Source organism: Echinops telfairi, unplaced genomic scaffold (assembly GCF_000313985.2).
Source record: "Echinops telfairi isolate 266 unplaced genomic scaffold, ASM31398v2 ScPeMD7_7469;HRSCAF=8507_0, whole genome shotgun sequence".
Classification (NCBI taxonomy): domain Eukaryota; kingdom Metazoa; phylum Chordata; class Mammalia; order Afrosoricida; family Tenrecidae; genus Echinops; species Echinops telfairi.
The window spans coordinates 20750961-20775765 of NW_022111372.1; the positions used below are offsets into that span (position 1 = coordinate 20750961).

Genomic DNA, 24805 nt, shown 5'->3' on the forward strand with positions numbered 1-24805 from the left:
TATATATCGATGTCATTTCATAAAGATATAGTTTAGGCTCTAACAAAATATGAGTATCCCATCTCATGGTCATAATATCTATTGAGGTGGATATTATTGGTTTTACTATCTAAAATTTGTGAACTTGCAGTTATACAACTTATGATTGGCAAAATGTGTGTTTTTTAGCATTAAATCTCTTTTAAAAACTTTAAAATCCCTAACAAAGTTGACCCCAAAATATAGCCTGCCAGTCAAATTATACTCAACTGCCTCAATACCAAAGTGCTATCCATCTTAGATATTTTAAAACCGTGAAACATTTTAGAAACAACAAACTAGTCTCGACAACCTAGTGAGCACTAACTACGGACAGACCAGACATTCCCCTCCCCTATGCTAGTAGGAATTTGAGACATTGACTTTAAACCTGGGAATGGTCCGACTATCTTCTGTCACTTCAGCCCCTCCAACAAAGGAAATTTCCAAAACAAAGTATTTCAGATGTTTACTCAAATCATCGACTAGATTGAGCTGATCAGAATCTTCTGCCTTTGCAAAGCAAGATTATGCTCTGAACTTTGCAAATCAGGGTCCTTGCCTGGTGAAATGAGAAAAGTAATCAATATAAAAACCATTATTCATGTTTATGCTTTCCAACACCAAAGACTCCAGGTTTGCTTCTTAAAATGAGCATGTGTGTGTGACCAGAATGGCACAGAAGGGTGCGATAGAGCATGAAAAGAAGCATGATGGGATCAATGTGGGATGAAAGAATGACAGAAAATAACTTCCTGAACTGTCAACTTCCTCAGACGTTTAAGTGAAATAAACTTAAGCGATTCCAGTAGTGATCTAAATATGATTTTAATGTATTGAAATAAGGACATGTTATGATAGGAAATAAAGAATGTTGCATACATGAAAATCAGGGAAGACATTTGACTTTTAAAGAACACCTACAGTTTTCCATGCATCAGACTCTGCTTTGGGGGGAAACTTTAGAGAAGTTGAGAAGCGCTTAATTAGGGAAAATATAGGAACATTTGAAGTAGAGCATGGAGCTTTGGGTTATTTTAACACAGTCAGTGAACCAGGGCATAGAAATTGCTGGAGAGATTGAATAAGCTGCTCTCTCAGATCAAGCAGTGCTCTCTAAGGCCAATGTTTTCAGGGCTCCCACTGACTCCAAAATATTTTACTTTCTTTCGCAAGGATTATAAGAATCTGATGTTTTGTGGATGTTTGTAACATTGAGATCCCCACTCACAAAATAAGAGTCACCACAACGTCTAGTGAACTCAGCTCAAGGCCGTGGAGTCATTTTCTGAGGTCTTCCTATTCTTCCTTCCAAGACTGGGTTCATCTTCAAAGTGCTGTTTTTATGGGCGGCGTATTCCCATAAATTTACTGCAAAGTGGAACATATCTACTTGAGCTTCATTAAAAATTTTATTAGTCCTTATTTTGTTCCTTAGAAGCAAGGAAGCCAAGATGTTGGATGGCTTATTTTGAACACATCATCAGGACAGAGCGATCACTAGAAGAAAACATCGTGAAAACATTGAGAGAACCCCTCAGTGCGATGGACACAATAACTAAAACAACGGGCTCCAACGTGCCGGGGATCAAGAGGAGGCTGCAGCCCTGAGCAAGATGTACTTCCGTTTTCCTTCAAGTCAGCCTTCATAGACTTGACAATAACAAGAAGAATCTGAAGATGGAGAATTCAAAACAAAATTTCAAAAAGAACTAGAAAACTCACTGATGCTTTATTGATGAAATTTCAAATTTCAGACCTAACAGGACAGAACAGATGGCAAATAGAGGTTTTATTCATTTTCCTCTTGATGAGGTAGAGTCCTGGCTCTTGAGAAACTGTATGATTATTTTGTTGGTTCTGAACCTCCACTTCAGAAGAAATTCACAGTCTGTCATGATTACATATCTAGCATCATATCTGAATTATGAAGCATCTGTGTGATTATATTTCTAAAAGAACCAAGCAGACAACCAATTTTGACCAAGGAAAAAGACAAAGCACCCATAGAATGTGGGAGATATGTAAATGGGCTGAAAAATTATTCTTGAACTTGACATAGTAGCTTCCCTTCAGGTAGCCGTGTGAAACCACAGAGCACTGTATATGTTTGTGCAGTAAATGGTGTATGTATCAGTCAGCACTGTCTTCATCTCATGCAGTGACGCAAATCAAGGTGCTCAAGAATGACTCTGGTAAATATTAGTAATCTCTGACTGGATCATTAATAAGCAGTACCTAGACTGGGCCTCTGATTTTATATGAAATAGACTATATTTATTTTAGAACATTTCACACTATTATCCTGACTACACCAGGCCCAAGAATGAGTCATTTATGCTAAACCTCACATCAGCAAACAGAAACCTAGCTCATTCCTATTTCCTATAGTTAACTAATATCCTCAGGAACTGGAACAAAAGTCAATCAATTGACTCCCAGAAATGGAAACCTAGGTCAGGTAGTTAGAACTTGTCTACTCCGTTTAACTTAACTCAGAACCCCCTTTTTACCTTAAAAACGGAAATGAAATGCCTTCTAGTAAATAAAACAACTGCCCAGCACGCTTCCTGAGTTCTGTGGGTCTCTGCTCTGTGCCGCTCTCCAAAGCTCTAATCTGACTTTCAGACTAGACATTTCCCCGCTCATGAATTGTCGATCAAGCTTTTGAATCACATTCACATTTAATCTTGTGGAGATTTAACTTTACTTTTAATAGTAAATTTTAAAAAGTTCTGTTGAACAAATAAGGTCACCACATGACTTGGGCAGAAATGGTTTTCTGATCATGTGACGTTACTGTTGTCCCTAAATAGATGCATTTAGCTCTGTGTTGTGTAATTGTCACTTCCAAGAATAAAAGAACTTACGTTTAAAGCTAATTCAGGATCCTTTTAACAACAATTTACTTGGGTATTTGTTTGTTTCTTTTTGTTGTATACCAACTAATTTTCAAATACACATTGTTCACATACTTATCACTGCTTTGTAACAATGTAAATATTATGTGTCGCTATTGTAGCTCCGACTCACTGTGACCAAACATACAACAGAATGAAGTGTCGTGTTGCCCTCGATGATCCGCCCATCACTGCTGCGGACGTAGTAGGAGGCTCATCTTCCAGTGCTATGTCAATGATGCTATGGTCTTTGTGATCTAAAAGTAGATCACCAGACAGACTTTCCTTTCTAATTTACCTTAAATTCAAGACTTAAAGTGAAACCTGTCCACCTTGGGTGGCTCTAATAGTATTTGGAATACTGGTGACAGCTCCCAGTGTCATCACGACATGCTGTTCCCCACAATACAGGAAACTGGCAGGTAACGTGGTGGTAGAGAGTTCAATGAAAAGGTAAGGACATTAAGATGGAAGTTAAGTGATTTGTCTCCGTCACAAACCAGAAAAGATGATTTGAAACAAGGATCTTCTGGTCTCCAATAAGGTGTCTTTTTTCTTTTTTTTTTTTCCTCTTCAATAGAAATGAATGTCAACTGTATGGTTTCTAAGTACAAGTTCAGAGAAACCTAACTAAATACATCATATAAATCCTTCAGCAAGACTGAGCTCAGTCCAAGCTATGCCTAATGATTGTATTTTATATAAATTTTCGTACAGCCCCCATATATCTGAGCACTCCATAAATGTGTCACATTAGGAAACTTTGTTACATAAACCGATGAAATGCACACCTTGTGCACGTTTTTGTGACTGAATGCCCTCTTGAGCAGTAGCTTCGCAAGCACCTGTTCAATTTATCTTTAATTCTTGGAAGTGACAATTACACAACACAGAGCTAAAATGAGGGAAAGGAGAAATGCTGCTAGGAAGGAAATCGTATCAATTATTGCACAGTCCTTGCTTCCCTGATGGTTTTATTCCTGTTCTTCCAATTATGTTCAATTTATCAGGCCCTCTTTACTAGAAGAACAAACACTGAAGCTATTTTAATAATAACCACTGATTGTCAAGTTTTTGAAGCTACATTTATGACCAGTGTCAACTTCGTGGCAAAAGGTTTACCTTTATGATCTGTCTTTTTATCGCTCACATACTTGGCGATAGCTACATGCACGGGCATCGGAAAGGCACCTTTAGTTGTGAAAGAATGTTTTTCAAGGTGGCATTACTAAACATGCATTTCTAAGTAGCTTCCAAGAAAGTATTATGATGGTTAAACATACATAATACATTTTCCTGACTACTTTAATAAACCAAAGCCCAAACCCGCGTCACTGAGTAAATTTCACTGTGTAGTAAATTCATAAGACAGAGGAAAACTGTTCCCTAGGCTGTAAATCTTTTTGGAAACAGACTGCTACATCTTTCTCTGGTAGATTAGGGTGTTCAAATCACTGGTATTTTGGTTAGCAACCAGTGCACTTCTTTAATTTTCCCCCTAATTAATTAGTGATACCTGGCCTCTTAATTATTAAGAAGTTTTTCCTTAATGAAGTCATTTATTCCGAAGTGACAATAAGAAGAACCTTCACACTATATTTTATTTTTATCTTGCTGTAGTTTAGAGCAACGTCACTGGGTTAGCTTAAAGTAGAAGTAATAGAGGTTTGTTGAGGGATTGAGAAGATTTCCACTGGGGCAGAATGGGAGGGTGTCCACATTCATGGAGGGCCTGGCCACTCTGATACGCAGAAAGGAAACACACTCTTGTACAGTCAGAGCGGGAACTGAAAGTAGCAAAGTTACAACTCCCTAGAAGGCAGAGGAGACAAAGGTGAAATATTTGGTATCAGGATTGGAAGGGGTAGATAGTTAACACATAAGTGGGTTCCATGTCCTTCAGTTTATGACAGGATGGCCACTGGACAGTGGCAAGACACGGTTTTCTGGTAACCTCTAAGGAAAACCGTTTTATGTGTCATGTCTAGTTCTGAGGATCCATTATGAAAATATCAATAATGCTATGCATCAAGATACTCGGGTATAAGCTAACACGCTTTTCAGCTGCTGTGCCATAGTAGAAAAACCCTCTGGCAGTAGATCGTGGCGCCCTACACCTGCCAGACCTCAGAGAAAAGGAATGTCCTCTTCAGATATATGGTTAGGTCAGCATTAGGTCAAAGGAAGTGCTATTCCTATACAGAGCAGTGTTGAAATTCATCATGGAGTGTAGACTCCTGTCAATATTTTAAAATGGAATTAGACTGCTGCTCTATTACACACACTATGTGCCTCTGGTTTTAAGATCTCATACATTGGGTTAAGTTGAGACTTATTAAAACTACTAAAACAAGTCATTAAAAATATATATATTATTCATCCTATTTTGCTCAGAACAAGAATTCATTTTTCAAACTACAATTCATAAAGATTAACTAAGCTAAAAGAAAAAAATTAAGTTAAATTTATGTTTGAAGATTGTTATAAAAATGAGTACATATATTAGGTTTAACTAAATTGAATCATCAAGGTTTAGATGTCAACAGGAGATATTTTCTGAGTTTAAATGCCTCAGAAGTTTCCACTAGGAGTTTATTCAAATTATTATTGTTTTAACAACCACCTGCATATATGACAAATGGTTTTTAATTTAGGTGATTCCACATGCATGCTATTGTTCGTAATTCCCAGTCTGCACTCTGGGCAGCACTTTTCGGAAGGGGAGGGATCAGGATATTGCAATGGAGGAGTCCACCAGGGTTCCAGCTCATGCTGCTGCTGTCCCGGGCCTACTCAGTTCCGACTCACAGCGGCCCTGGGTACCACCCAACGAATGACATGCTGGCGTCCCTGCCCCATCCTCCCAACTGTTTCATGCTTGAGCCCCTTGTTGTCAATCAATCTCATCAAGATTTCACCCCCTCCTTTGCTTCTCCTTTACTTCACTTCTCCTTTACTCCTACTTTACTTTACCGATACATAATGCCTGTATCCAGGGACTGATCTTTCCTGACAATATGGCCAATGCATATAAGACAAAGTCTGTCTCTAAGGAGCCTCTGGACGGACTTCTTCCAAGACATTGGTCTGTTGTTTCAGCAGTACATGGAACTGTCGATATTCATCACTAGTACCACAATTCAAATGCTTTGACTTTTGTTATTCTTTTATATCCATTGTTCAACTTTCACAGGCATATGAGGTCATTGACGATGCCAAGACTTGGGGCAGGCAACCTTCATTTTCAAAGTAACATCAGTTACTTTCTTTTAGCGACCACTTATCACCAATTGTTTTAGGTACCATATTCCTTTTCACAATGAGTTTACATGTTTACAGGCCCACCAGCAGTACATAAGAGTTCCAATCTCTTTGTACCCTCTACAGCATTTTTTGCTCTGTGTGTGTGTGTGTGTGTGTGTGTGTGTGTGTGTGTGTTTGATCAGGCTATCACTGTGCGTGTAAGGTGATACCTCATTGTTGTTTTCATTTGCATCTCCTGGATGGCTAGTTATTGTGCACATTTTTTCAAGTGTTCATTAGCCATTTGAGTTCTATTTTTGGTAAACTGATTGTTCATGTCTTTTGCCTACTTTTTAATTGGATTCTTTGTTTTTTTTTCTTATTGAGGTGTTGCAATACCACTGCTGGACATATACCTCTAAGAAGCAAGAGACAGAACAAGAACAGACACATGCTCTCCCATGATCAGTGTAGCACAGCTCATAAGAGCCAGAAGTTAGAAACAGTTCACATGCTTACCAGTAGAAGAACTAAGACACTTTAGTACATACACATCATGAAATACTTTGCATCCCTAAAAAACAGTGACGAAAGCATGATATACCTCATGACATAGAAACACTAAAATAAAGGCATATTTCTAATCTCAGGTATGTATTTTCTAATATATCAAAAGAATGAACTCACTGCCATTGAGTCAATGCCAACTCACAGTGACCCTATAGAACAGGGTAGACCTGCCCCTGTACATTTCTGAGACTGTCACTCTCTATGGCTGTAGAAAGCCTTCTCTAGTGGTTTCAAACTGCTGACCTTGCAGTTAGCAGCCCAACATGTAACCGTTACATCACCACACCACCAGGGCTCCTTTAAGCCATATACCACCTTCTTATTTATACATCTTAAAAACCATCTCAAGAGCCTCACCTCAGCTAGGGCCAGTTTCTATGGATGGGGATAGAGAGAGAAGAATAATGAGTCCCTGCAATGTAACATTGTTCTATGGTCACCCCCAATTCAATAGTCATTCCTACAAGAATAATTAGTGAACCTCACTGGAAATTCAAATACAGAGGTGAGAGGAGTGGGCGTGCTTGCCTCAGAGAAGGTGATTGGCGAGAAATCCCCAGGAGACAAACTGCTAATGGGGAAAAGAGGTAACATTATTTATACAGACCCCAAGGGAGAAGATGCCTGATACCATTGTCTAATCGGACACCTTTGCACTACTTTCTGTCCAGATCTCAGTGGCCCAAGTTGCTGTGTTGCCACAGACAACTGTGACATTAGACTCTGCTCGTTCGAGATCCACAGCACCCTTCACAGGCCACACCAGAAGGATGAAATTTAGAAACCCCACTAAAGAACTGTATAAGTCTGGGTACTTTGGAGAAACAAATCCACAGCAACTCACGTATAAGAGAGAGTTTTATGTAAAGAAAATGTGCATCACGAAAACATCCCAACCCAATGCTGCCCAAGCCCACAAGTCCAACATTAACCCATTAACCCAATATCAGTCCACAAAGTCCTCCACCTCACAAAACAGAGGCAATGACGTGGACTGCAGGAGGAAAGCTGAGTCAGTGAACGAATAAGTATCTCAGCACTAGCAGGGGTCTCCACACGGCTGCTCCAGCACCCAGGGCTGCATCGGGATAGGTCCATGTGGCTTCTCCTTGGGGATGTCTCGTAGGAAGTCAATCTTGCAAGCTGAAGCAGGGAACTGCTAAGGCAGCTGCACCCTGGTGCTACCATCACGAAGCAAGAGACCCGAGAACTAGAAAGGCGAGGCTCACCACCCATTTATCCCTCCGCCTTTCAATTAGCCCCACATGTGGTTATCAGCCAAGTTGGCACAATTAATTAACTCAAGAACTTTAACTCAACTTAAATGTACCCTCAACTTAAATGCACCTTTAGCAGATTTAAGAATTTGTAATGCTCCTCTGTGTTGCCCTAGTGTGATAAGAAGCAAATGACTGCTGTCTTAAGGCTATAGAATTGATGGTCATTGAACTTTGGATAAGAGGGTGCCCAATGTATGGTGGCCCAGGACTACTATAGATGTACTATTTTCATGCTCTCATTGATTTTATTTTAATGACATTTGATTCTCGCAGACATGATTCTGCCTTTGTGAAGAGTGTTACTGAAAAATCTGCCCTACCCCCACACCTCAATGTGGGAAATGTCCAATGTAAGTCATTTAAACTGTTAAGCTGTGCAAGTCAACAATTCATGCATTGTGATCTAAAAAATTGTCATGTGCATGTGAAATTTCCTTTTCTCAACAGTGTTCTAAATTCTATGTCACTGGTTGAATTACTCATACTATCAATAGAATTACCTTGTGCCCCAGGGAGATGGTTTATAATATACTCCAATAAAATGGTAATATTTTCTTTAAAATGAACCAGAGATATACACAAACCAGAGATGCATGAATGAATGTTGGGCTCACACTTAATCCTAGCCCTAATCTAATAACAATTAGTTCTTATGACATTGCCCTACTCGATATTTGCCCAAGTGAGGATATCACTGAATATATGGAAGCTACAACAAAGTTTGATGATAAACTCAGATGGTGCCCAGATATCAGAATAGTACTTGGGGCCTTACAGTCTTGTCTCAAATCAAGCAGCTATCTAAGAGAGGTATCAACTAAGTCCATATGGAAGAAGCACACCAGCCATGTGATCCAAGGATTATAAATAAAATCAAAATCCAGAGGAGGGAAAAGTATCAGAACTTAAACTCTGAATGCCAACTTTTCAAAGGTTTGAAGGACAATAGAATTCCAAAATCCATTTGTAGGATCCCCACAATGATTAAGCCTCTGACCATAGAATTCCAAAATCCATTTGTAGGATCACCACAATGATTAAGCCTCTGACCATAGTAGATATATATATCTACTATGGTCAGAGGCTTAATCATTGTGGTTATATATATATATCAGATTAGTCTTGCTATGAGACAGATGTAAAATAATGTAAAATCCATTATTATAAACATAGATTAAAATGTTGCACTTTATCAATTGTTCTCCTTTTAGACCTATTTTTATTTTGTTCCAGTTTTTAATATTTAAGCTTTGTTTCAGTTGAGGTTTTTCTGTTTTATTTTGTCATTTGATGGTGTTTTGCTTGTTGATTTTGTTTTGTATTATTTTTCTGTGTATGAAATCTAAGATAGGTAATTCTATAGAGTGAGCCACTGGATTAATAATTACCTAGGCATTTTGCAGAGAACATTAGGGGGAAATGGAGGACTAATAACAAGGAGTACAAGAAATAAGAAAATGTTCTAAAATTGATTGTGGTGATGATTACACAATTATATTTAATATGATTGAAATATTGAATCAGATGATAAGTGAATTGTATACAAATAAAAATTGTTTATTACGAAAATAAAATACTATGACTTGGATCAAGTAAAGCTTAGTTATTAAAGTGGTATTCTTGATCTTCAAACTTTTAAGAGCTCTTGTACCATAGATTTTTCCCAATGCAATCTTCTGTTTCATGTCTTGACGTATGTTTTCATGAATATTGATTGTGGCACCAAGCAAAATTAAATCTTTGACAACTTCTTCATTTCTCCATTTATCATGATTCTATCTATTATACTAGTTGTATTTTAATTTTCTTTACATAAAATTACAATCCATACAGAAGGGTACAGTCTTATATTTTTATTATCAAATGCTTCATGTCCTCCTCCCTTTCAGTAAGCAAGGTTGTATCATCTGATTCAATTACAAATTCACTGCCATGGGCAAGTGCTGACTCATATTGACCCTTAAGGACAGAGTAGAACTGCCCCTATGAGTTTCTGAGACTGTAACTTTCTCAGGGAGTGGAATGCCTCATCTTTCTCCCACAGAAGAACTGGTGGTTTCAAATGGCTGACCTTGTGGTTAACAGTCCAATACATAACCCACACGACTCTATAAAGTCTCCTTGTTATTTTTATATAACAAGTTATTAATGTCTTCCTTTAACTGAAACTCCCAGCTGCTCTGAGAGAGAAATGTGAAAATTTGTACTTTCATAAATAGTTAACAGTCTCAGAAAATCACAGGGACAGATCAACGCTGACCTAATAGGTAGGTAGGGGTCAGAGTTGACTCCGTGGCAGAGAGTGAGAATTCTGATGCCATGTTCTTCTTCATAAAGCCCAGTTTCTCATAAGAGTATCTTATCAGCACACAGATTGAATAAGTATTCTAAAAGAATACAACACTGACACACACCTTTCCTACTTTCCACCACTCAGCATGCCCTTTTCTGTTGAAACAACTGCTTCTCGGTCCATGTACATATTCCCATTAGCATTATGAAGTGTTCTGGAATTATCATTCAATGTCATCTATTATTTGTTAAGATCTTTGCATAGTTAATAAAGCACAAGAAAACACATTTCTGATATTCTCTACTTTCAGCCATGACCTGTCTGGCATCAGCAACATTTCTCACTTCACATTCTCTTCTGAATCTAGCTTGAATGTCTGGTAGGTCTCAGTAGATTTTACTTGCATGTGATAGTCAGGATTTTGTTAGATACTTTTCATAATCTGTTAGGTCACCTTTTTTTGTGTGATAAGGACAAATAAGAATCTCTTCCAGTCTGTTGGCTACATTTCTTGACATAGGTGAATGAATGTTTGCAGAGTTTTATCAGCTCGTGGGTGCACTTCAATTGGTATGCTATTAATTTGTAAAGCTTGTTTTGGGCTGATGTCTTCAATGCAGCTCGAACTTCTTCCCTCAGTATAATTGGCTCTTGATCACATGTTACCTCTTGAAACAATGAACATCAAACAATTCTTTTGGGTACAGTGATTGCAATGTATCATTTGGGGAGGATAAACTGTTATCTCTAATCATAAAATAAGGTTGGGGAACAATTAGAGGTTTCGAAAGTAGTATTGCTAGGTTTCTGGGATGGTTTTCCCATATTCTTGCTTCTCAACGCTGAAAGAATTCATCCACACGGCGACAGAAGCACATTTGCAAACCCAGTAACTTTTATGCGGGGATACAGTCTCAGATAGTACACTAGTACACGCTATCCCGTGAAGGGTGCAAGGCCACATGGCCGGCAGGAACCCTGGAAATATTTGCAACTGAAAATGACAGCTGCAGGGGAGCATGAAACACCACATGGAAAAATGGCCTGCAAGTGGAGTCCACAGACCCAAAAGCGGAGCATCAGAACCAAAAATGGAAGAGAGTGCATGCCCCGCGAGGGCGCGCCCATGGGAGAGATTCCGTCCTAGGACCTGAAAGAGGGAGCAAGCTGCCCTCAGTCTGTGCTATTTAGCCCCTCCTATCCCCACTTGGACAGGGGTGGTGGTGGTAGTGCGTGGTTAACGATATTGGCCCATCTTAGTGGCTGAGTTTAGGCGCATGTGTGATGTGATGTTGCTGGTGCCTCGTGTATGTGCCCTGATTGACCTTCAACTCGGCCTAGGTGACCTTGGTCTGAGCATCTCCAGCTTTGGAAAGTCCCCAGAGGTGTTTAATGTGTGCCTGATTTCTTTCAAACCTTTCTTCATTGTAGCAAGACCAGCTCATTTTTGTTTAGCGTAGGCGTTTGATGGAGCCCTCCTCTATCCCTGATCTTCCTATTTCAGTGTTGAGTGGATACCAAATGGAAGAGTTATTGAACTTGAGAACTAGAGCCAGAGAAGGGAATTGAGCTATATTTAGTGAAGAAAGAAGCTAATTTAAAAGAATCAATCAAATAATATTCATCATGAACACCTCAACAAGTCATCAGTATTAACGTCTTCTTTTCATAACCATTGTTACTTATTCTGTTCCCACTGTGTAGTATTGGGGGGAAACTACTAAAAGTAAAATCACTCTCATCCCAGAAAATCACTCAATCAAAATGGAAGAGAAAGTTTCATTATTATCTGTGCATTAAACCTGCATATTATGCATGACAGGAAATCTACTACACATTGAAAAACCAGAAAGAAATCTTATATAAATAAGGGAGCACAATCATTACACTCATATTTAAAGATAATGGCTCATTTTCTAATTTTTCTGGCTCAGGGATAGGATTGGGCCATTAACTAATCCCCTTCTAGAAAAACAAACTAACAAAAAACAGGAAGTAGAAGAATTACCTGAAGTAATGTTTACATAACTTTAGAAAGCTAAGAATTTAAAATTGCAAGCAATAGGTGAATTCTAAAGAAATCAGTGGAGGAAAAGAGTCCCTTCCTCTATTTTGGTCATGGAAATGTTACCTGCTAGTTTTCCATTTGTTAGGTCACTTGAGATAAAACTTAAGATAACTCTTAAGGTACAAGGTTAGGTCATCTGACCCTATTGAATTTGTCACGTTTAAGGGAAAACACTGAATGCAAGATTGATAATCCATTTATAGATGCTAAAAATTAGGTCACTCAATTTATGCTTCCTATCAGCTTTTTTCCAGAACTCATTATATTAAATCGCATCTTTAAAATGATAAATTATACTGAGGTTGTATAACTATTGGAGGAAATTGGGGCAAATGAATTCTGGAAATAAAAATGATTCTACTTTGTAATCTATAAGTATCTGACTTTGTTTTTCATATTACTGACTTTTTAAAAATCAGCTTTTTCTCCTAATCAAAATATTCCATGATAAAGGATAAAGATGTGTCTCTCTATATCTGTATGAATGAGGCCACCAATTTTTTTTACTTGTCAACACAAAAGGCCCCAGTAGATGTTTCTCTCTGTGTGTCTCTTTCTCGCTTCAGTCAAGTTTGTAAGTATATTCTTGCAATTATTTTTCATTGTCAGTTCATTTCAACGTGCTATAACTACAAGCATGGTTCGCTGGTTTTAGAGCTTGGTGGAATGGAGTTCATTCATGAACTATCAGCCTGGCTGAACGGCCTTTCCCTTTCTGACCCTAAGTAATCTTAAGCAGCTTTGTGTGACTTGAACTCAAGCGTGTTACATTGAACCAACCAATTTTGCTTATCGAAACAGATTAACGGTTGAGGTTGAGGTTGTGAAAAAAGGACTCAATGTTTATATCCCTGGAATGATTGAAGTCATTCATTTGCCAAGTACATTCATGAAGTGCCAGTTTTCATGATGCCACATTCAGCATTTACTAAGAATCTGATGCTTCACAGAGCCTAGCCTAATGGGATGCTCATAGTAATAGATGAATCCCAAGGAGTCTCTGGTAAGCAGGAATTATGTAAAATTATCACATTTCATTCTATCCGTTGGGAAATCTGTGTCCTAATGGATGACCTGGTTTAGGTTGGATCCCAAGATTTACCGACATTTTATTGGTTAACAGTGGCAAATTGCTGTTTAGATTTGTTAGGGCAAAAGTTATGTTTGTTGTAGTGAAGCAACAGACTTACATTAGGTGAGAAATAAAAACAAAGTACATTATAAAATGAGAAAATGTTTCACTAAATGAGGAGAAACACAAGCACACGTGAAACAGGATGTTGCAATGTGTTCTGAATTATAGAGAGAGCAATTTTTATTAGGCGAGACAACCAAAGGCAAGCGGATGGGCTGGGAGCTATGGCAAAAAGTTACAGTACTTTGTTATTCTATAATCTCAGACATTTAACATCAGTAAATGTATTTGCTACTTCCCGTGATTGCTGCATTCTGAGATTTGTATAACAAGGCATTCTGTCTGGAATGAGTGGAGCCCCAGCTGCATGTCTCCCTCTCCCCAAATCTTCAGGAAACTCGGTTTATGTATCTACCTAGTTACACTTGAACAAGGATTTAGCAGAAATGGAGGAGGAGAAGATTGCAGCTGGTGCAAAGTAAGTTTGATTATGACTAAGTTCATTGATGTTTAATTCATCTTGGTTACAGCTGCAAGATGGTCACGAGGTTCATTTTAACATTATCCATTCTAATCTTATTTTCTAACCTCCCAGGGCATGCTTGAGCAAGGCATTCTTTTCAGACCTAGCTGAGTAAACATTTTTTCAATAAACAATCCTTCATCCAAATCAGAAACCTGACTCTTGCTTTTTTGTGTTACCACAAATGAACTTTGACAAACCTCTAAACGGTTTCTTCAGGTGAGTAGAAGCGCAGATTTCAGTTTAATTCAGAATGGGGTTGTAATTCAGATCTGACGCCACCCATCTCAGTTTCAAGGTTTAAGGTCGGTATACATATGCTTTAAATACTCAAAAAAATGTTTTTCTGAAAGGAGAGTCTTGAATTTACCTTTGATATTTAGGCTGAGCCTTTGTGTTGGAACAGGGAGATGGCAATAAACTTTTAATGAGGATTTAGGTGAGGTGAGAGAAAGACATTTGATTTTGAAATTCAGATTCCAGGAACCTACAAATAAAATTGATTCGCATTATAGAGCAAAAAGTGATTTGTGTTTGTGTGTGGGCATGGTTGGTGTGTGTGTGTGTGTGTCTTTGCATCTCAATTTTCCTCTGTGGGGAACTGTTTTGCTTATACCTCTGATGCTGCCAGGAGTTGAGGATTCACTTGGCACAGAAGAGGCCTCTTCTTAGAAGCAGGTAGAGCTGGTTATTGTAACAGAGTTGGGGTTGGAGTCTAAAGAGAGAGCTGGTTGCAAACAGACTCCTGAGGATTCTGGGACTTGTTATTTTTCAAATTAATTTTACGAATTTGGAAGTCACAACTGACAACCTTACCAATCGAGACCCAACATGGAGATGTTTGTGCTGACCCCACATGAACAAAACGGAAAGCTCAGCTTATTTTTCATACGAATGCCTAAATTCCCCAGGGACCCAAATCTGAGTCAATCAGATTCATTCGTCCTCTGGAAATGGAAATCAAAGACAGTCAATTAGGACTTGATTAATTAGTTTAATTTAAAAGTTCCCCTATGGACCTCAAAAGGAAGGGAAACAAGGCTACTAGTCAATTGAAAATTGCCCTGTATGTGTCCTCCGTGTTTCCTGTCTGTCTTTTACAAACGATTTTCTGCTTGTACCATACTTGTCTGACTTCCAAATCCACTACCCCATTCCTAAACTGAAAAATAAAGCTAGTAAATTAATACACAGATTTAACATTGTGAAAAGTTTATTTCCAACATACACATCCTAAAATATATACAAACACACATAACATCCATATATATCTTAATTGGTGATGTAGTGGGCTATCACTGAACAGCTGAACGCAAGAGTAGCAGTGGGCTCGGACCAGTCTTTTGGGGAAAGATGTCGGTTCTTGCTAGGATTTAAAAGTTCCAGAAACCCAAAGGGGCAGTTCCACTTTGTCCTATAGGGTGGCTGTAAGTCAGAATCTACTCAATGGAGATGAGGTTTTGTTTGTTTGATTTTGATTTTAGATACCCCCTGAGAGGTTTTTGTGCTTTCAGATGGAGGAGGTAAGCACCATGAACCTGGTTCAGCAGGTAGGAAGGTGACTTTTAAGATGCCAATGATATTATGAAGAAATTGAGCTCCACCCTATAGTCATATGGTGAGGAGGAGTATTTGATAAGTAATTTCTAGAATCCAGTAGGACCAACTCCTTAGCCCTGATATTTAAGCCAGAAAAAAAAAAAAGGCTGATTAGCAATACACAGGAAAGCCTGAGAGCAGCATTTTAACCTGGAGGCAAAGGTTCAGAGGCAAGAAAGCAACTGATCAGTGGCACAGCAATGGCTTTGTCATTTCAAATCTGAATTGCTAAGTCTTGGGCTATAGAGAACCACTTGCAGAGAGCAATGTTCTCACTAAGAGCAACTTGAGCAGATGGACTTAGAAACATTCTTTTAAAAAGTCTCTACAAACTATCAAGACAACCAAGACTTGAGCAGTGTGCTCCTAGAGAGAGGACGCGCCCATTAAGATGAGACGAACATTCTGTGTCACCTCTCCCCTGAAGTCAGTTCACCAGAGGTGAAGACAGGAAGGCTGAGAAGGCCAGCTCACAGCTGCTGCTAAAATGGAAAAGTACGGAGCAGACTTGACAGGCTTTGGAATGAGGACACCAACTGGTGTTCCGAGTTCCCAAGGCAGCCAGCAATGATGAGCCCAAGAGCCTGGAGAGAACAGAAGCATAGAAACATGAGCTCAACATGTGAGCCACTTTCCTGTCAAGACCTTCACTGATTCTCCCAGAATTCAGACCAGGAGATGGAGAAGGTCAGCAAAATGCCTGCTACCGAGAGCTTGAAAAGCTTTGCAGACTTTGTGGCAGTTCATTTTGTCGGGAGATAAAATTGGATTTCTGTTGGGAAGGTCTTAATAGAGGAGCCAGATTTTCAGCTGGACCCTGAAAGGAGACCTATTCCAGAAGTAAGGATAGGCTAGAACAAAAAGTTACTAGACTTTACAAAACCTGTAAGTAGTCAGTAAATTAGCTGAGACGCTGATAGTATGAATGTAACCTAGTTTTCCACTGAGGGCTCCCAGTGGCACAGTGGTTAAGGGCCCAGTGACTGGCATAAAGGTCAATAGCTCCACCCAGTTGCTCCAGGAGACAAAGACCTGGCAGTCTGCTTCTACAAGGATTACAATCTTGGAAACTTCTCCGGGCGATTGCACTCTGGGTCACTATGTAGGGAAACCAATCTGAAAGAATGCTTTTTTTGGTTTTGTCTTCTAGTACCAACATGCCTATGGACATTGGTTTTAGAAGAATGTGATATCAATCAGGTCTGCAAATGCTTGCATTCAATTGCAAATACCACCTTGGCAAGAAATGTGACAAAGAGAGCAGCAATAGAAACGCATCCACAGCTGATCCCGATATCGATGTCCGAATGGAAAATGACATTTCCCCCCATGGAAAACTGTAGGCCACTCTCTCATATGAATTTAGAAAGTCTTTAAACAAGTATTAACAAATTAAAATGCAACAATGTTCAAAAACAGATACTATACACAGACAAATGGACTCTGATAGTATTCTATGTGACTTAACTTGTAAAAAATAATGAAATTCTTCATGTATGTAATAAAACCTACAAAGAAATAGCATAAGATATTCTCTATACATACAGTAAAAACATTTTCTAAAAGTCAATCTTCATTTATAAAAATAAAATTACAACAAATTAAGAACAAAAGGGAATCTTCCTTAATTTGAGAGATGGTATCTACAAAAACCTATAGGAAACTTCATAGTCAATGATGAAATACAGAATCCATTCCCCTGAAGTGTAAGAATGAATCAAGTGTTTCAGGGTAAGCATTATAATTTAATTTTGTACTAAAATCTGCTTATCGAGTGTAATGATTCAAGGAGAATAAAAGGTAAAAGATTTTATGAGAAATAAACAAAACAAACAATATTCAAAATGATTTGACTATTATGTAGATAATCCAAACAATCATACAGATAAACTATTACTCTACTGATAGGATTAATAAATATAGTTTGCAAGTTTGCTGAATAAAAATCACTGAATAGAATGAATACAAAGCCAATTTGTTTCCTTGTATGAGTCACAAAGTACTAAAAAGCCTTTACAATGACATTTAAAAGAAGCAAGTGCCCACCTAGCCTTTGGAGCCCTGGTTGCATAGTGAATATGCACTGGGCTGTTAATCTCAAAGTTTTTCATTCAAAACCACCAGCCACTCCATGGAAGCATGACAAGGCTTTCTATTCCCCAAAAAAGTAGAGTCAGAAACCTACGGGTGCAGTACTACCCTGTCCTATATGGTTGCTATGAGTCCCAATTGATTCAATGGGCATGAGCTTGCTGTTTTGTTTTTAAATTTGTTTTAACCTATCAATTTAATTAAAGGAGACTTAAATATGTTGATTCAAAGACTCTTTACTCCTAAAATGCTAATTCTCCTCAAAATTGATTTAGAGACTAAACACTATCTCAATTACAGTATCATCAAGATATATTAATATTTTAGCTTTTTATTGTGAATTGGATAAGAGTTTACAGAACATATTAGTTTTCCATTTAACAATTCATATATATTTTGTTCCATCACTGATTGCATTCCCCACAATGTAACATCAATTGCCCTAGTGACTGTCTATGTTTCTGCTTCCTTTTTTCCATCTTCCCTAAATTTTTAGTAATTGACAAGCCCCTTCTCAAATTTGTATGAAAATATAAAGGGAAAAAAGCTTGCTAGTAGAAACCAAAAAAGTATCCAGCCAGAGGACTTAGAAAATAAGATATTAGTATTTTTTACAGAACATAGTAGTTATGGTAATAGACAAAGGATATATAAAGAGTAAATAGGGTCCAGAAACACACCTGCTTACGTGGACATTTGATTTATGAGTGCAGAGTAATGAAGAAAAATAATCCTTTGAGTAAATAGTGCTGGAACAATTGGCTATTTATAATGTGAAAATTGAAACTTACCATCTCATACACCATGCTAAACTATGCACACACAAACTCTACTCCAAACTTAAATGCAAGATGTAAACGTACTTAAATGTACTCCAAACTTAAATGAAAGATATAAATCACTAAAGCTTCTAGCAGATCAAATAAACACACCTTTAGTACTTAGGGATAGGGAATGTTTTCTTAAATATTCAGAACAAGTATTAATCATAAAGCAAGAAAATTAAAAAGTAGATAATACTAAAATTAGGAACCCCAAAATATTATTAAATTGTTGAACATGCAAACCTTCAAGCGGGCCATATTTCTCCTCTCTGTATTCTCACTAATCAAATACAAAACTTTGCATATTTTTAGATAGTGGAAGACGACACAACAATAAAAATCAATAAATTGAACACACTCTTCACAAAAGTATATTCAAAATGGCCAACATAAGAAATACACTCCACATTATTAGTGGTCACAGAAATTCAAAGTGAAACTACCTTGACATACCGCTTCATACACAACAGGATGGCAAAAATAATAAGTATAATGGGACTGAGAAGTCCAAGTGTTGATGAACGTCTATTGTAGGCGGTTGGCTTTCTTTCCTACTACTGTGGGAGTGCCACTTCACAGTATTTTGTACAAGCTGACTGCAGTATCTACTAAAGCTGAGTGTTAGCGTGCTGGAAGCTCAACAATTCTACTCCTGAATAAATACTCCAAAGAAATGTGAACCTCTTTGCACATAAATATATCTCACTGATGTTCAGAAACCCCATTTTCCATAACAAAGAGGAAATACATGAAGGAACATTGGTAGAGGTGCAGTGGGAGACTCATTGGGCCACTAACCACAAAGTCAGTAGTTTAAACCCATGTCATTCAGAGGGAGACAGATGCTCCCTTAACCATTTATGGGCTCAGAAGCCCAATATAGGGACACTATGACAGGGGATCCACTCCATGACTGTGTGTGTGTGTGTGTGTGTATGTGTGTGTTTGTTGTTGTTGGCATATTACTTTGCAGTGAAAAATGGCCTAACTAGCGTTAAATGTTGGCAAGTGCATGGATTTTTGAAAAATAGGCAGCCAAGAGTGTATAATCTATAGAAAGCTTCAAAGGAGCAAAACTAATTCATGACAAAAATCTGGGTAGTGTTTACCTCTGAGAAGGAGACAGAGACTGAGTGTGGAGTGAGGAGGGGGTCCTAGATGTTGACGATGTTTCATCTTTTTCTTTGTATTTAATATTTGAGTAAAGCTATTTATTACAAACATGTTTTCATTGCACTGTGGCGAATGTTAAAATACTTCACGCAAACAAGACTTCCCATGCATCCTGGTCACAAACTGTGGAATGTGGAATGATCTCAGATCATGCCTGAGATAGGCTGTGGAGATATGCAGGGACTTTACAGGCACAAGGGCAGGTGGCTTCTGTAGAACGGCACGAACTGAGAAACTTTCCACAACTAAGCACTATGGGAAGGCAGAGTCTTCCACCAAATGCAAAACTCATAGCTGAAGTTGTGTGACTTGCAGTCCTTTCCCCTAGGTTACCAGTCTATGAAACAGGAGTGGGGGTGGGGGGAATCTGCTCTTCCTGTTGTTGATTATCCATTTCCTCCCTCCTGCTGTCTACCTTCTAGACTTGTGGTTATTCATTAGCCTCAGAGGGAGAGCTGGCCATAGCAAAGGGGAAAAGTCAAATGAGTTCATTAAAGCAGCTTTGACCAAAGATTTGGTTGAGGGAGGAGGTTGAAACTAATGGTCAATGAGTCTATTCGATTTAATGAAACTCCTAGCCGCATCTCCCCCACCAGTCTCTATAGAGAATGAGAACTTACTTTATTTTGTTTTTTAATAGTGTCTCATCTGCCATACACTCCTAGGCACTTCATTCTACAATGAAAAGTTTTAGTGTAGAGAAGATGCTAAGGAAAAGAACACCCATTTAATCTTTAGGTATTTGATTTCCGAATAAATCTAAAATAAGAAAACAAAACTCTGCTGAGAGGCCTGGGTTTTGCATTTTCCAGTGTGTGTATTTTAACTTTCTACTGTGAATTGGGTGAAGGCTTACAGAGCAAATCCATTTCCATCAACAATTCATACACACTTTGTATAATGCTTGCAATCGCCACGATGGAACATCATATATCCAAATCTCCCCTGTATTCCTTATTTCTATTCCTCGTTCTTTGCTGATCCTTTTGATGTTGTGGGTGTGGTAGGTGCCATCAGGTAGGTTCCTGCCCATAGGACTATGTGCACAGCAGAACCCTGACAGTCCTGTCCCATTCTCAGAATTGTTCCTCTGTTTGAGCACACCCATAGTGTCAATCCATCTTCTTGCAGCCCTTCTGCGTTTTCAATGACCTTCTAGTCAGCACCTTCAATGACCTTCAATGACCTCTAGTGAGCACATGGGAGCAGATTGTCTTAAGATGAACTCTGAGAAAGGAATACATACGGAATTCCCTGAAGTCAGAGATATTGGTGCTAAATTCTTTCAACGCAGAGAACATGGAGCAGAATGTTGTCCCGGGCTTCCCAGTAACATTTGCGGGACAGTCTGAACCTCATTTCCTTCTTCATGTAGGGCAGGATCATCATTTTCCACAGTTTAGGCAAGGACCCCATGGGAAGGTGCTGACAGCTCAGCCCAAGGAGCTGATGGACAGCATGGTTTGTCCTTGGCCTAAGATAAAGTAGGCATTTCCCTCTCATTCCCTGGGAAAGTGCTGAAACACCAATTTTTTCAAATGGTCAGCCATACTTCCTATTCCTGGCTTTATCTTCCCTTCCAAGCCATGGAGTATTTGGCTAAAATATGAATATTTCTTTCTTTGTCTTCAGCTGGTTGTTAACAGACCCTTTGTGGGGGAACTTTTCACAGAATGCAAGACACATGACAAGAGCTGTATAGAAACCTTCCTCAAATGAAGCACTGGGCCTTGGAGCCTTTTCTTTTGGGGCCCCTTTTGCCCCAGGTTTGTTTCTTCCATTTCTTTTGTCCCTGCTATCCTTTTAATTGTGACTGTGCCCCTTTTGTCCCTGATTGATTTGTGAACTGGCTCTCACACAAGCATAAAGTCTTCTGCAGGGACTTGTCTCTCCCGACAACATGTCCAAAGTGTTTAAGACAAAGTCTTGATCTCCTTACCTGCACGGAGCCCTCTGGGTGTACTTCTTCCCAGACAGATATGTTTGTCCTTTTGGTAGCCAGGGTCCTTTTAACGTCCAATGCTCCGCAGCACCACACATCCAATGCACCGGTTCTTCTCTGATTGTCTTTATTCAATGTCCACCTTTCCCACCTATATGAAGCAATTGAAAATACCACAACTTTGATCAGGATCACCTTAGTCCTAAAAGTAATACCCTTGCTTTTCAATTCCCTAAAGAGGTCTTGTGTAACGTATTTACTAATGCAATACATCTTTTGGTCACGTGACCGCCGTTTCCGAAGGCATTGATTGTGGAGTCAAGCAAAACAAAATACTTGACAATGTCAATCTTTCTCCTGTTACCTTTTGGTGCAATTCTGAGGATTTGGGCTTCTTTACATTGAGCTGTAATCCATATTGAAGACTACTTCATAACTGTAATTTTGCTACTGTTATGAATCAGGTGACCACCAAGGTGTCACGACCCACAGGTTGACAACCACTGATCTCTTTTGTGATGCTGAAAAATGGTATTTGTTATGAACAAACCATTGGTCTTGCAAAATTCTATCATGATTTCCAACTTTGTTTCTATGACCACAGCCGTGTTTTCCAACTGCTGTTCCTTCTTTTGTGCCAATTATTACATTTAAATAGTCAATAATTATCAATACATCTTGATTCAATGTTTGATCACTACCCCACTGAAGTTGTTGGTAGAATTCTTCTATTTCTTTATAACTGGCTTTTGTGGCTGGTGCATAAATTTGAATAATAGTTATCTTAATTGGATTTCCCTGAAGTTGGATAGATATAATTCTTTCATAGGCAGCATTATACTTCAAGATTGATTTTGTAATGTTCTTTTTGATAATGAATGCCAAGCCATTCTTTTTTTATTGTGTTATTGAAAGCATAGGAAATCATGTGGTTTTCCGACTCAAAATGGCCAATACCAGTCCATTTCAGCTCAACCGTTTTGTGTTCCATTTCATTTTTTACCCATTCCAATTTTCCTAGGTTCATACACCCTACTTTCCAAACTCAGAAGTTAGCCAATTTTTGCAGTTGTTTCTCCTTACATTGAGCAGTGCTCCATCAGCAAATGAAGATCCACTCCCAGAGGTTTTACTCAACCCATGTCACCATGGTCAAACTCCACTCTGAGAAATTATCTCTTCTTCAGTCACATGTTGAATGCCTTCTGACCAGAGAATCTCATCCTCTGCACTATCTTCAGCAATCTCCTGTTTCTGTTCATTAGGCCTTCAGTCCGACAATGTTTTGAAGCTATGCATAAGGTTCTCGGTGGCTTCTTCCTTTGAAGTGGGAAGCTGATTCCTTCTTCGCTGTCTACTCTCAGTCTGGAAGTGCCACTGACACGTGTTCCCTTTCGGTGATCTTCCTGGCATTTGAAATTCCAGTGACATCGCCTCTCCAACACAGCTCAGAAGGCATTGCAGTGCAACCCTTCTGACAGGCTGTGCTTTAACACCAACTTCACGGTTACAAAGATGCAACAGAAAAAAGCAACATTCAATTTTATTTTTTACTTCCTTTTCAAAGAATATGTAGCAAGTAGAACAACATTTTTGAAAATCAAGATGTTCATAAATTGTGTGTGTGTGTGTGTGTGTGTGTGTGTGTGTGTGTGTGATGGGACAGGAATAAGGTTTAAAAAATTATAAACATTATATTCATTAGAGTTTCTCACTGCTTTATTAAATCTGTAAAAATGCTTTTTGGATGGAGAACATTTCTTCACATTGGGTTGTGGTTCAACAATAATCAAGGACAGTATTTATTGAGCTCAAAAATTCTTGAATGCAATACTGATCTGCTTAGTAAACCTTCTCAATCCGCTAATTATAAAGGATCACAATTATTTTTTTAATTAAAGATTATTGGTTTTGGTCGTATTGTCTAGAGAAACAAATCCAATGACACTAATATATGCTTAAGAAAGAGATTTATAACAAGAAGTAATTATATATCAAGAAAGTGTCCCAGCCCAGTCCAACCCAAGTCCATTAGGCTAATACAATTCCAGCAGTCCTTCTCCAGGCTTACACAGCCGCAGATAATGATGCAGAAGGCAAAGGATCACAGGCGGTTGGGTGCAGAGTCCGTTGGACCCGAGGTTGGTGGAAACACAGCAGGCTCGGAGAGCTCTCAGTGCCAGTGGCAGAGTCGCTGCAGGAGGCAAAGGGCAATGAGATAGAAGGAGGTTTCCAGAGTTCTCATAGAAGAAGGCCACACCCCCAAGAAGGTCCCACCTGTCTGTGACCTGATTGACAGGTTGGATTTCACCGTGACGCTTTATACCTCTTCAAGCAGACTTTTTTTTTTCTTTTACAGCATTTTAAAATGGTTAAACAGCTATGGCCAGTGAGGCATACATGGTAATATTTCCACAATAGCAAGATTGTGGTGGGTGCCATAAGAGAGACAGGAGCTTACACTGGGCTAAGAGAAAATTGGCATGGAGAAAAAGTTGTCTTGTGAGTTGCCAGCCCCACATCCAACAGAATGGAAGGTTATGCCTGCATCTTTCCTGTGATACCTGGCACATTCCACTTCACATCTGAGTCCACTGTGACAATTCATCCCAACGATAAGTCCCTTACTTTGTTTTATTTTCCTTACTTTCACTATATCTGACAATGTTCCATCATAAACCATAAGGTTTTCATTGCCTGGTTTTAAAAGCTTTCTTCCTAGTCTATCTAAGTTTGAAAGATGTGCTGACATGTGTCCACCATGGGTGACCACCAATAAAATGCTCGTGCTAGTGGCTGGGCTTCCAGCATCATAGCAACATATAAGCTACTAAAAGAAAATAAAACAAACTGGAAAATAGGTGGTATATAGTAAACACAGCACCCTTACGTGAGGCTACCTATTTCTAAAATCGAAGGGAACAACAAATGGTTCAAAACCAATGGTGGGGAGGGGACGGGAGGAATGGTAGGGTGTGACCAAGGTCAAGACAACCGCGAGGAACTACTGAAGCCAGAATGAAGGCTGAACATGGTATTGGGACAGGAGGAAGCTGCAAAGAAATAGAGGAAAGAAGTAGGAGGCAAAGGGCATACATACAAGACTAAATACAGACTTGTACATATGTAACTATATTTAAGATTAA

At 38.8% G+C, this 24805-nt stretch overlaps 1 long non-coding RNA gene across 1 annotated transcript; it reads left to right on the plus strand.

Annotated features, from left to right (window-relative positions):
• Positions 1–14253: 14253 nt before the first annotated feature.
• Positions 14254–17151, plus strand: LOC123521017. Its single transcript, XR_006679514.1, has 2 exons — positions 14254–14335; positions 16780–17151. It is a non-coding gene; the product is annotated as an uncharacterized LOC123521017 (long non-coding RNA).
• The last annotated feature ends 7654 nt before the right edge of the window (positions 17152–24805 follow it).